The following is a 13497-nucleotide window of genomic DNA, read 5'->3' on the forward strand; positions in this document are numbered from 1 at the left end:
ACTCCATTTTCTTGTGCAATGTAATGTGGCTTTATATGCATGCGCATTTATTTGAACCAGCAATGGGGAAGATGGCTTCTACAATAAAGGACTGTATCTTCCACAGGATTTAATCGCTACTTCCGCCAATGGTACAGTGGTGTTCCTTGGTGCCTGTGACTTACCTCAGCTAATTGTGAAAGTGTACCTACAATATTTTCAATCGCTGCCATATGCGTGAATGATTATTTTGGGGAAATCAACCTGTTGAACACGTAAATTTCGTGGTACAAAGCTCCTTTTAAGGCCCCCCTTCATTACTACACAAAGAAATTACACATGAATCGAATCGCCTTTCATAGAGGAATCTGATAAACCAAACTTCATGTCTGTCAACCAGAGTACACGAAAGTTATGGTGCCTTGTTTAGAAGACGGTGTTATTTTATACGAAATGGGCATAACCTATTCGGAAATCCAGAATATCTTACACAAGTTTTAATATATGCCAGCCCATATGTTTCATTACTATTATGTAGTGTGCTTTAGTTATTCAAAATTTAGCTTATTAACAACTACTAGATAGATGCAAATGGCATCATGGGTGAGCCTGAGTAGCTATATAGCAAATATTATGTGTTGTGTTGTATATTTAAGTGTTTTTCTTTCGTGTAATTGCATGATGTGAATGAAATTAATTGAGATAGATATCATCAAGGTTTCATACATAAACTGAGCAGAGTATCCTACTCTCACATACCCCCGTAGAAGGACGTAACTTGCGGTTAAGTATCCCATAATATTTATGATCTTTATTAATTATGATCTGGTATTCTGTTACTAATAAGTCAAAAGTGCATTGTTAGAAATTCATATATCCTCATCTCCACCAGACCAAATGACCAAAAAAGTTTGACTTTGCAATTCCGACTGGGAACATTCTAGCAGGTATAGAAAACAATCTCTTCCACCATTTTCTAGATCTTCTCCCAACATTATAGAAGCCCACCAGCTGATCGCCCCTGTCTACCCCCCTCATATATTGCTGGTAATCAGGGAGCAATGGAGGACATGGTACATCCAACCGGGGGGATTTCGCTGCCGGATGGTACATGGTTCAGTTGTCTCCGCTCGGTGTATAGTGGTTATAAAGTAGACATACTTCCGATCAAACCATACTACTGCCAGAAGAGGTCCATTTGATCTATAGTCATAATATCCTCTGTTCTCATTCTTCTTTTTTACTAATACTTTTGGAAAGCCTTTTCGGTTAGTTCTAGCTGTTCCACAGCAGTTGACACCCTTTTTGTAGAGGGTCAAAAACAGCTGTGGGCTTGTATAGTAATTATCTGTGTACAGCTCAAACCCGTGGTCTTATACGCCTTCCATGAGTTCCAGCACTACAGAGCACAGCCCCACTTCAACACCCTGATCCATGTTCTTTCCAGCATATATTTGAAATCTGTAAACATACCCATTGCTGGCATCACTTAGTACAAAAACCTTTATTTCCCACTGTGTGCTACTGACTTCTTTGTCTTCTTGATCACCTCCAGCTATGCCAAGGGAGCCAGCCATCAGATCAGCACGATCAAATTGGTCTCCTGTTCTTCTTGATCCTCGCCTTCGTCCTCAACAAGGTTTGCCGCCATCAGGTCCACTCACCGTACTGTCGGAGCACCCAAGAAGGCATAGATTTCGTTGTCTTCATCTTCTTCAGAAAGCCCATCAAAAGCGGCTTGAATCTAATCCTCTTCTAAAACCCATGTAGATGCCATCACATCACTTTTGCATAAAATGAATTGACTTTGCGAGAGGGATCCTTTTATCATAGTTACAGGGGCGTCTGTGGGCGTAACCTTTTGCAACATCGTGTGTCGGCAGGAAACTTGTCAAACTGACATTGAAAGAATTCCCAGACGACTATTGTACGTTACTTAGAAACAAAAACCTCCATATGGCACCAATGATGGTTAATGGGTTAACCTGAACCTTATTCCACCATCATGTAAGCCTAATAGTTAAAATGATGTGAACATGCAAGTTAACTAAACAGCTGAATTACATGTAAGCTAAACTAATTATCAAGATATGTGGTAAACAATTATTGACATTTTAGTACGTGGCTTCTTGCCACAGTCACCCGTGGTCTAGGTTTTGTTTTAAATTACTTGGTGTAATATAAAATCCCGGGAAGCTTTAGTATAACCTTAAGTATAACCCATTGAAGCAATAGAAAGTGATTATCTAGGGTGTATGCCAAAATCCCCCTTTTTAAAAGTGCAGCCAAAACACCTCATACATAGATGTAATAATAATAATAATGCGTAATTTTATGTGTTGTATGTAGGTAGCATTAGCCTGCTGGCAAATAATTAGCTAGCCATAAAATAAAGAGCTAGCTGTTATTTACATGTAGCATATTACTTTCCTCTATAAAGATAGTGACTTCTCATCCTTCATTCTCTAATATCCGCTCTCCTTCATTAGGATCCATGTATGAATGGCGGTCTAGTAGTTGTCCAAGAATGGCAATAGCCACTACATATATTTGATTGAAAAAATCTCGCACTTTTCATCAATAATTCTGTTGAATAATGTTCTCCGTGATGAACACTTGGATTTTGCTGCAATGAATTCATGGAACTTAGAACCCAACAGCTCACATTGAACTTGGAACAACTGCTAGCAAAACAATAATCCAGGCTGCATGATAATTGCTCATATCGTATGCTGATCGCTGTACTGCTGGCTCAGCTGATTGTGACTTCTCGCCTTTCATTCTCTAATGTCTGCTCTCCTTTGTTAGGATCCATGTATGAATGGCGGTCTAATAATAGTAGTCCAAGAATAGCAGTAGCTGAATACATCCCAGTGTCAGAATGGATGATGGAGAAGGAGGGATCAAAAAGGGTAGAGATTGCTGGCATTAACGATAAGAGGCAGATAACTGCAGTTTTTGCTAGGAGTTTAACAGCAGATTTTCTTCCTGTTCAGCTTGTTTACAAAGGAACAACAACGAAATGCCTTTCTTCTATCTCATTTCCACCGAAATGGCACATCACAGCAACACACAACCACTGGTGCAATGAGGATACAATGGTGGAATATATCAGCAAGATCATCTTTCCTTATTTACAAGAAAAGAAGGCAACTTTGAAACTCCCACCAACTCTTCATTGGTTATCTTCGATGAATTCAGTGGTCAAGTTACCGATAGGGTGCTGTCATTACTAAAAGCCAATAACATCTTGTATGTAATTGTGCCACCCAACTGTACGGATACATTGCAGCCTCTAGATGTCAGTGTTAATAAACCAGCTAAGGACTTCCTTCGTGCAAAGTTTAATGAATGGTGTGCTGCCAAAATAACTGAGCAGCTCAAAAGTGGCCCTTTGAGCAGACGACTACAACCTGTGAATCTCAGGTTAAGCATTGTGAAACCTGTAGGAGCAAGATGGATGATTGAGTTGTACGATTACCTCAAGTCTAGACCTGAGATTATTGTCAGTGGCTTTAGGCATGTTGGAGTTTTAGACATTCTTAACAAATAGCTATGTATTTATTAAAACAGCACATAAGTGTATGGTTACAACAGTGATAGTATAATAATATTATTTGTAGTACATGTAGCTATATTTAACTTAAGGAGATGGTGTTAAATCAAGATTTTCAAAACACTGGATTAAATGTGATCGTATCAGTGATTGTGTGTATTCACTAGGATTCATTCCATGTATAAGTGAGGTAGTGGTAGTAATAGCAAAGACACCACAATCTGTGGTCCCAGCTTGCTTTGGAATTTTACCATGGATGCTGGTATTGATTTCTGAACCACAAATATTTTCAATCAGCTGCCTTACTTGAGAATCAACTGTGTTGAATATGGAATCATAAATTAAAATCTTCCCAGCCTCACACTGTAGATTGGAAATTGTTTGTTATCCAGTGATTACCATGGACATGCAGAATTTGAACCAATGGCATACGAATGTCAAGTTTGAATTTAGTTTGTAGCAATGTTAACTGTAAGCCTGTGATGTCTGGAAATTTCTCCTTCAAAATAATGTGAGCAAAATTTATGTGCTTGTCGTTTAACTGTCGTCCATTGGACACGGCATTTCTATCTTCTAAAGACAGTCAGATTTTGTGATGCAGCCAAACATCTTCATTATTATGGTCACATCTTGATGTACTTTCCTCCTCTTCAACTTTAAATTTTTTTTGGCTGGATTTTCTGGGAGATCTTCCCCATCTTTTAAGGCTTCCATTGGTGTGTCTTGTGCAGTAGAAGCTTTTATATTATATGGTTTTTGCTCACATAGCTGCAACATTTTCTTTGCTTTAGAGACAAGACAGTTGCTACCCTGAAATACCAATACACATGGTATCTCCAACCCGCCTTGGTCTAAATCTCGAGAATAGCATCTGCTCCTAGTAACTCTACAAGAGATTGCTCCTCCCATCTGCAAAAACACTGAGCATGAAGACCTTATTGTTATTGGCAGATGTCCAACAGTTCCAACATCTCTTTTGGTTACTTTCACACAAAATGGGTCGTGTGGGTTTCCATCTTCTGGCGAGTACGGCAGAGTTTCACCAAGAAAAGGTGTCCATACTTCTTGATATACATGGTAACCTTGAATTTTCAAATTATACTTGTATGTTACCACTGCAAGGCTAGCACCATCAGGGACGTGCCTAGGATTTTCAAAAGGGGTTTCCAAGAGGGAGGTTTGTGAGCAGGGGGTCTGGGGGGTTAGGGAGGCACAGCCCCCTGGAAATTTTTTGGTTTTTAAGGATTAGAAGTGTACAAAATGTGCATTGCATGATGAATACATGTTATTTCCCTTTGTATATGTTCACATAACAGCAACTTAATGAGAAATGAAAATTGATAATGAACAATACTTGTTTAGCTGACATATTTACTTTACTACAATGATGATATAATGCAACAGTCTTACAAATTGTAATATGTACACTAATATCTATATACTACCCCTACAAAGGTGTTACATTAAAATATAGAAATCACTCATGTATATTAGCTACAAAACTACATAGCTATGTAGCTATCTAAAGTTTTTCTATATACATTATTCTACGATTCTTTTTTAGAAATTCTGTTCTAACTTCAAGAAGAGATGGTATGTACGTTGTAGAGTTATAAACATTTAATAGAGCTAGTCCATTAAGCCTGTCCCGATTCATTGTGGAACGCAGGTAAGTCTTAATCTGGCGCAACGTGCTAAATGACCGCTCTGCTTCACAGGAAGTAACAGGGAGCACCATTATATGCATCAGCATTTTCCTCACATTCAATGGACTTGCATGTGATAGTGAAGCTTGAGGAGTGTCAGGAAGTGCCGTATCTTCCTGATCTCTGAAGTGTGCACGCCATAGTTGAAGCTCAGCCAGAGCTGCAGAAACAAAATTGATGTCACTTCTAAAGAAACCTAGCAGTTCCTCATCATCAGCTTTGTCACTGGCATTAAAGCATGTTGGAATGATACCCAAGCATCTCATAGCAGTAACTGAATGAGAGGAGAATCGAGTTTCAATTTCGGCTTTAAGATGGTCAAGGAAGGGAATGGCCAGTGATCTACGAAAATACTCCTCTGTCGTATCCCCAGGATGATTCTCACGGGCAGTTTGTTTGGAACACCGCCTTGGGGTACCTATAACAACATCATACTTCCTTGCACACTTTGATGCACTAGCAAAAAGGGTATGAAATTGGCTATCAACATCTGAGCGAGCATCTGCTAAAACCTGCGTCAGTGTGGCAATGTGCTGAACTGCTTTAAGGATATCTAAAGCCCTGGCCTGCAATGAAGTGGTCAAGCTTTCTGTGAAAGACATATATCGCTCAACAACATGCAGAGTTACTATGAACTCAAAATTAAGCATAGCCTTGGATAGAGACAATGCGTCCACAACAGAATCTCGCGACCAGTTAGATGCATTGCTTGTAACACTATCAAAGGACTTAATGAAGCTGTCAAATGAGTCCATAAATATGTGGAGAGCATCAATCCTTTGTAGCCACCTAGTCTTACACAACGATTTTAATTTGCAGGAATCTGTACAATGGGCATTCAGTGTATACTGGCGTTTTGGGTGGTTATCAAAGAACTTGAACACTTTTCCCACAACACTAAAGAGGTTTTGTACCTGAATTGAGCTGCAAGAATTTACAACAGCCAAATTCAAAACATGGGAGCTTCTCTCTACTGACATATCGAACTGATAGTGACAATTGCTCCTTGTTAGCACTGTCTGTGCATTCATCACCAATGATGGAGTACAGATCATTCTCCTTCACTTCATCTGCAATTTTTGCAAGATGAGTGTTCTGCAAATCAAAATAACCTCATTTTGTGTTTTTGCACTAGTGTATTGTGCATTCTTTGGACCCATGGCAAGATGCTGATGGAGCACTGGATCTCCAAGTGCTCTATATTCAAGGATAGCCTTGAAGTTGCCCTTGTTTGTGCTTAAAGATGAGTCCGCATCATCATGCCCTCGGAAAGCTATGTTCTGCTTTCCACACAAAACAACACAGCCTAAAATTGCATCCAGCCGTTTGTAATTAAGGTCATAAAGCTCTTGCCTATGTGTCTCAAAAGATACATCTATAGTGGGCTGTGCACCAGAATGTGATTCCTTAAAGCTATTCAAAGCTAAAACAGACCTAGAGTGCATAGCAGACATTGCATGTGCTTTTACCTTCTCATTGAATTTTGTCCAGTTGGTAAACGGCTTCTGAACAAAAATATTACGGTTGAACAGCTAAACAAGCAACAAGGTAAGCAAAAGCAACCATCTAGCTGCACAGAGTACCCTAACCACCAATACGACTGTAAATAATGGGGTTGAAAAGACCGCTTTTTACCATACTCCATTCTAGTTGGAAATTGGTAAGTAGGCGGTGGGCTAAATTTAGCAAAATTCAAAACAATGTCCAACTTCTGTGCCTCAGACAGATCTTGCTGAAGCAAGACCTTGCAATCTCTAGTCAGCAGACAAGCCGTTGCAGAAAGGTCTGAGTGCTGTTCAGTTGGAGCCACTGTAAGCCCTTCACCGACCAGTGAGGGTGAACAGCTAACCGTATTACTGGTGCTTGTCTGCTGGAGGTCACTAGCTGCTTGTGAACCATCGGAGATTGTTGAATCTGGGACTGCAGCAACACCTGGCCTGCTATCTTGACTTTCAACACGACTAATAATATAATAAATAATGATATAACAAGAAACTATATCTGTTAACTTATGTTATGTACATCTATGCACTGCCACTGGTATCAGACAGGCAAACGCACTGCATGCATAGCCATTAAAATTAAAATCTAGGCAAAAACAAAACTAGGCATTAATGCTTACCTATTTTTGGCTATAAGAAAGTGTTCTAAGGTTCTCTGGCTTGCACTTTGGCGCTTCATACTTTGGCGCTTCATCACGAAATTCTAAATAACACACAACATGTGCCACAATATTCAATAAACTAGTGAAACACTCGTGATGAATTATCTAACCTGCAGACTGACTGTAAGTATGATGGTTAGTAGTATTGCACTAAATATACTTTTTTTAAAGTAATTATTAATTTTTAGGGTATATAGCTATAGTGCTTTAAAAAATTGAAAATAAAAGGGGTTTCTGGAAACCTTTGGAAACCCCCTCCGCATGCCCCTGACCATCCATCCTCGTATAGCTATAGCACTGATTGATATGTTCAGTATCTCACACAATTATTGAAAATGGCACTGAAATGGATTCTGGTGTCCCATGTAGCTATGGCATAGCAGCCAGCTGTCTGTATAATGGTTACTTAAATCATGTTCATAGCGCAATTGCTGATAACTCCCTCACAGAATCTTACCAGCAACCTTTGAGTAGCACCCACAAGAATTATTCGTTCACAAGATGTTGCTGCATTCATGAAAATTTTATCACGAAATTTTATATTTGTCAAATTATTCCATCACTCATGAAAATTTAAGACCACGAAAATTTGGAACTATACTGTAGCCAGATCTTGTACTGCTTTTATACTTGTGTTTTTACAGAAACAGTGCTATTGTACAAAAATAGAATAATATTCATTGTTTTAATTGACTGTGTTGATGTCAGTAGACAATGAATGTATACATGCGAGGCATATTCATTGGTTATTGATGTAAATCATTATTAATTTGATTGTATTCATGAATGTGGTGATGTAAATGCTACATAAAGGATGTTTTAAATGAGATGAATGATGCAAAAGTAAACAGGATACCGGAAATAATCATTAACCTCATGTAAAAATTTCTTACGTATTTTTTGTGCGAGATTTACCTCATGCTCTACTGCATTGAAGAAGAAGGGGTATACCCGAAGAAGAAGACAGCAAACCCATTTGGTTGTAAAAGTAATTGTTTTCGCTTATATTTTACAAATAGTTTAGCAAACATGTATGTGTATTCTGTATAGACTGTTCGCAATAATCACTGTGTGCCAAAGTGTGAACAATCCTTCGAAGTTTAATTCAATAACAAGATGCTACATCTCCTGAATGAAGCTGTCTTCATTGGTTAGCCAGTCTTTTGGCTCCCGGATCGACTTGGCCTTCAAAGATAGTTCTGAAAGAATGGCAAGTATATAAAAGCGCCTCAAGGTAGGGAACATTGTAGTGCAGAAAGGCTCGTTCAACTGTACTCTCTCACAGTGGTAGTCAACAGTGGTACGCCGAAGGAAGTCGCACCACTGTGTGCTGGTACAAAACATAGTAGTTGGTGTGAGTGTGCTTCAGTTGGATTCTGCCATTGTTGACTTCAAGACAATCACACTTCTTGGTGGTGATGGCATCACTCACACTGAGATCTCTATAGCTATAAGAGTTTTTGAATTCTACTAACCCTTGAGTTGGTGAGACAGTCAGATCGGTAACCCAACCATTTGGAGTTGCAGCCGACCATGGGTGGGCTGTGCACACAGTTAGCCCACACTTGATGTTGACAGTGAGATTAGGTGAGCCCACACACCCACACTGTATTTCTCTTGTTCCAGGCCCCACCTGGTGGCTGAGTTACCCCTAAATGTTGAGTAGAGGAGCTGGTGTACCATGCGAGCTACCGGTGTGGTAGGTCTTCGCTTTGCTATGGATCGTGCATTTGATGAAGTGTCCTCTTCCTCCCCTTGGAAAACCACACTACTGCAGCATCATCATCACAGCTGTGGTTCCTTGTTGTAAGTTCAATGGACTTGGCCTTATCACTGTCAATCATCACTTCTGTTTTGTAGCACCTAATCATGATCTCCTTCAGTTGGTCAGCTGGGATATCAGTGGGAACATCCAGTACCTCACTTCAGCCACCATGTCTGCAATCACATAGTCACAGTGATAACAGCAATACATGACTATTGAAGCTTGCCTGGATATGCCATTCTAGAAGTCAAACTGTTGTCTACTGCGGTTGTGCTGTACCTTGCCCTTTTACGTTGTAGCTTTGCAGCAGGTTCAGCCTTACGCTTCTGATCCTTATCGGTGCGTTTGATGGCATTGGCTGCAGAAAGCTTGAAGATGTCAGATGGCTCGAGAATGAACAATGTATAATGCTTTCTAGGTTCCTATAGAGCACAGTAGGCAGCCTTAGGAAAAAATTTGCAGTGGGGGGGGGGGGGGGGGGGGCACTGGCCCCCTTTGGATCTGCCCCTGCTACATATATTTAATCAAAAAAAAACCACACACTTTTCATCAATAATTCTGTTGTATAATGTTTTCTGCAATGAGCACTTGGATTTTGCTGCCATGAACTTGGGAAAATTAGAACCCAACAGCTCACATTATACATGAAATTTGGTATGTATGTTATTTAACCAATAAAGACGTAAACCAAATTGGTTCAGAGTTAACTTATCATAAATAACAATGTAATGAAATGTGAATATTAATTTTATGCTTGTTAACAATTGCAGCTGTTTGTGGCCACATATCTCCAAAGGCTATTCATGAATTTTTATAATTTTGATATTTGTATTATCCTTTGGGATAAGGCTACTTAGTGTTTTTGTTTTAAGTTGGTTTCATGCTTAGTGTAGTATTTATTGAGAGTTAAAGTACATGTTGTAAAATTTAATTACATCAATGATTATCGCAAAAATAAAATATGAATTAAATGTCAACATGAGTTCTTGCACTTTGTTGATCTCACACTGTACTGCCTGCCTGTGATTGTTGTTGGAGCATCAATAGAGCACAGTAAACGGGTGATGGGGACCCAGTATATATCATCCACTCGTGACCAGTGAAACGACTGACTGGGACCGTGGGGATGCATAAAGTTGATTCTTGCATCATCCTGGTCTTTATCTAATTTTCAATCCACCCTTCATTTCTTACACACAGACAACATACAGAATAGCATAACATAATTATATGATATTCTGTTTTTATTGACAAAGTCATGGACTAGTGTAAACTCTTTGTCTTCGCTCCATCTTTTTACCACGATTTTGCAGTCATTTACAGGTGAAAACTCATGGAAAATTCTTGTACCTGGCACTGGGGATTTAATTTTTTCAAATCTTGAAACTAAAAATTCTCTTGTTTCCTTCATCTCATTTTGTTGTACATAAATAAACTCAATGTCATTGATAGTATTTCTACAATACTCAAACATCATTGGTGGGGTAAGAATTTGTTTACTATATGGCTGCTGCAAACTGTCTTTTGCTACTAAACGGTTAACAGTGCCACCTATCCCATCACATGGCTGCTTCTCATGGCTAGTAGCAAAAAATATCCATTTTCCTTCTAAATTAAAATTTATGCTGGCATAAGTTATAAAAGTTGAAAATATTCCACATTTTCAAGCCATTTTTTAAAAAGTTATCAATAATACGTTATTGTATTTCATAGACCATGGATACATCTCGAGACATGTCATCTGAAATAATGCAAATTGTCAAGTCACCATCTGTTTTGTGGTACAACACTACTGGATGTAGAGTGCACTGTAGATTATTTACTTCTTTGACAACTCTTTTCAATGTGACATTGTTTAATGATGGTTGCAAAATTCCAGTACATGGAATAAAAGTTATCATTGTGAACATTCTCTAAGAAAGCTACCTGAACAGAAATTACAGAACGGAAGTGGCATAAAGCGTGGAGCAGAGGTTTAAAACAGTCTCGCTGTGAATAGTAATCTATTTCGTTTGTGTTCTTCCAATGCAATTTTTTTTTGCCTGTAATTTTACAAGGAGAATTTTATTTATTTTTTGTTCACTAAGTGATATATTCTTTTATGAATATTTTGTTATGCTTGGAATTCATTTGTAGGTCCAAATTGGACTATGATCATTGTCGTTATGGTGACTATGTTGGTGAATTGGTAGGCAAAGCAAAACCTTAGCTTTGGAACTTGCTTATGCAACAGTCAGGTTGTTAATTCCCTCTCTACTGGTCATGTTAAAGATGCACATATTGTGCTGGGTCTGTGAGGTGGCTGGACTAGATATCAAATCACCTTGCCTCATGAAGCCAATAGTATACACAAATGAAGCTTTTGATGTGTATACCTATTATCCTTATGGTCCTAGTGTTCACCATCAGAGTCATTCACTCACAGAGTGATTTTGAGGGTGACAACTAGCCCACCACAGTCAATAGACTAACACTGTCATGTGTCACTAACATAGTCCTGGGTATCAACTCTTGTAAAGGTCACTGAATTGTTTTACCTTGAGAGTTAATGTCTGGCTAGCTATGTTGTGTTATTAAGTATTGTTATGGAGATTCTGTAGTCAGTATCCTTGTCTAAAAGGCTTGTATTTACAGTTTCCTTGAAAATATTTGCATTAACAAGGTCAAAGGATTTCAATGATTTTTATTGCAGTGAAGCGCCTCAGTGGATTAACAGAGCAAGCTCTGTGAGACCTAACTAACATAAATGTTACTCTACAATAGTAGGGTGGGCAGGGGAGTCGCTAGACTCTTAAGAATTAATGCACCTCTACCTATATACTAACCTTTATATTATATAAGTACACTATACAGATTATACATAGAAAAGATGGAAGCCTACAAGGGAGTCCAGACTTTGGACTAGTATATTCTTCTATTTGTTTATTGCTTTTGCAGATATGTTGAGATAATTTTGTTTACCAGAAGTTGGTGAAGAGTACATACCAGTATCTCTCAGCCAATTTCTGGACTTCACAGCTTATACACGGACATGATTTTCATACATACTTTAATGCAGTAAAAATTTATAACAGGTTGATGACAGCCCCTCTTTCACCACGACCTCCTCTTCCATGTAATCCATCAGCATCAGTAGGTCTACCTCTCTGCTTCTCTTTTTGCATCATTCCTATAATAAGATCATTATTATATTTATTGCTGTGCAAAACCTCACATGGAGTATAAAAGCACAAATAAAAGATTAAATGTATCAACAAAAATTCCCTAACAGTTAGTCTAATCCTACTAGTTTAGTGTTAAATATACATCATTTTTGCACTACTACAAAAATACCTAATAATTGCTGCAATGCACTGTGCAGCAGAGGGTTCCCTGATGTGTGATGTTCCAGGTACAGAGTGCCCTGATAGACTAGTAAATGGCACTATTTGAGGATCCAGCAGATGAGGCTCTCCCTTAACTTGTTTCATTATTTCTTTGCTTGCTCTTTTGGCTAGTTTTTTTAGCTTTTTATTTTCTTTTGCGAATTCATCTCAACTGTGCGTGGTTAATGACTTTAGTTTACCAGATGTGTCCACAGTTCTATTTTATAAATGACCGTGATATATTGCAATAACTTTGACAACTGAAAATTCAATTTGGAGCTCAGTTTTTTAAGTACAGAGATCGTGAACTTATAGGATCATCACGCACCGGTCCAGGCAGTTTATTAACTGGATAAAACCCTATGAAGCAGTATCTTTGCCAAATAACTAGTAACTAAGCAAGAAAAACATCAACACTACATACTTTAAACAAGTTCAGTACTGTACCACCAGAAATGAGTAGTGTACAACATGTGCAGCTAATGTGCAGTATGAAATAATTCTGATAACCATATCTTTGCATGATGCTGGGATGATATTGCTTTATTTTAGACTGAGTTCAGCACTCTTCTCAATGCTTAGTTGATTCTTGACTCCAGCAATGCGGTTCGCATCCCCAACAACATCAGTCTTCACACTTTTTAGCTAGATCCCAACTCCAGCAACCCCTTGAGCAATGCCATTTGCAGTGGCCTTTTCCACATCTGGTTTCCACATGACGTTTCTTGCGAAAACATAGAAACTCCCAAAGACCGCAGTGGCTCCACTTATTAAATGGTAAAGTACACAAGAATTAAACCTGTTAGCCACCTCCCTTCATTGAATGGAATAAGCATATCTTTAAACTTGCGTTTGGAAAAAGCCTTGAAAATGTTTTTGTTTTAGTGAAATCTTTGTCACTGAAGATTACCCTGATAAGTGACCATGCATAATTGTGGGATTGAAATGCTACTTCATTGATC

This window comes from Dysidea avara, chromosome 14, assembly GCF_963678975.1.
Source record: "Dysidea avara chromosome 14, odDysAvar1.4, whole genome shotgun sequence".
In the NCBI taxonomy this organism is placed as follows: domain Eukaryota; kingdom Metazoa; phylum Porifera; class Demospongiae; order Dictyoceratida; family Dysideidae; genus Dysidea; species Dysidea avara.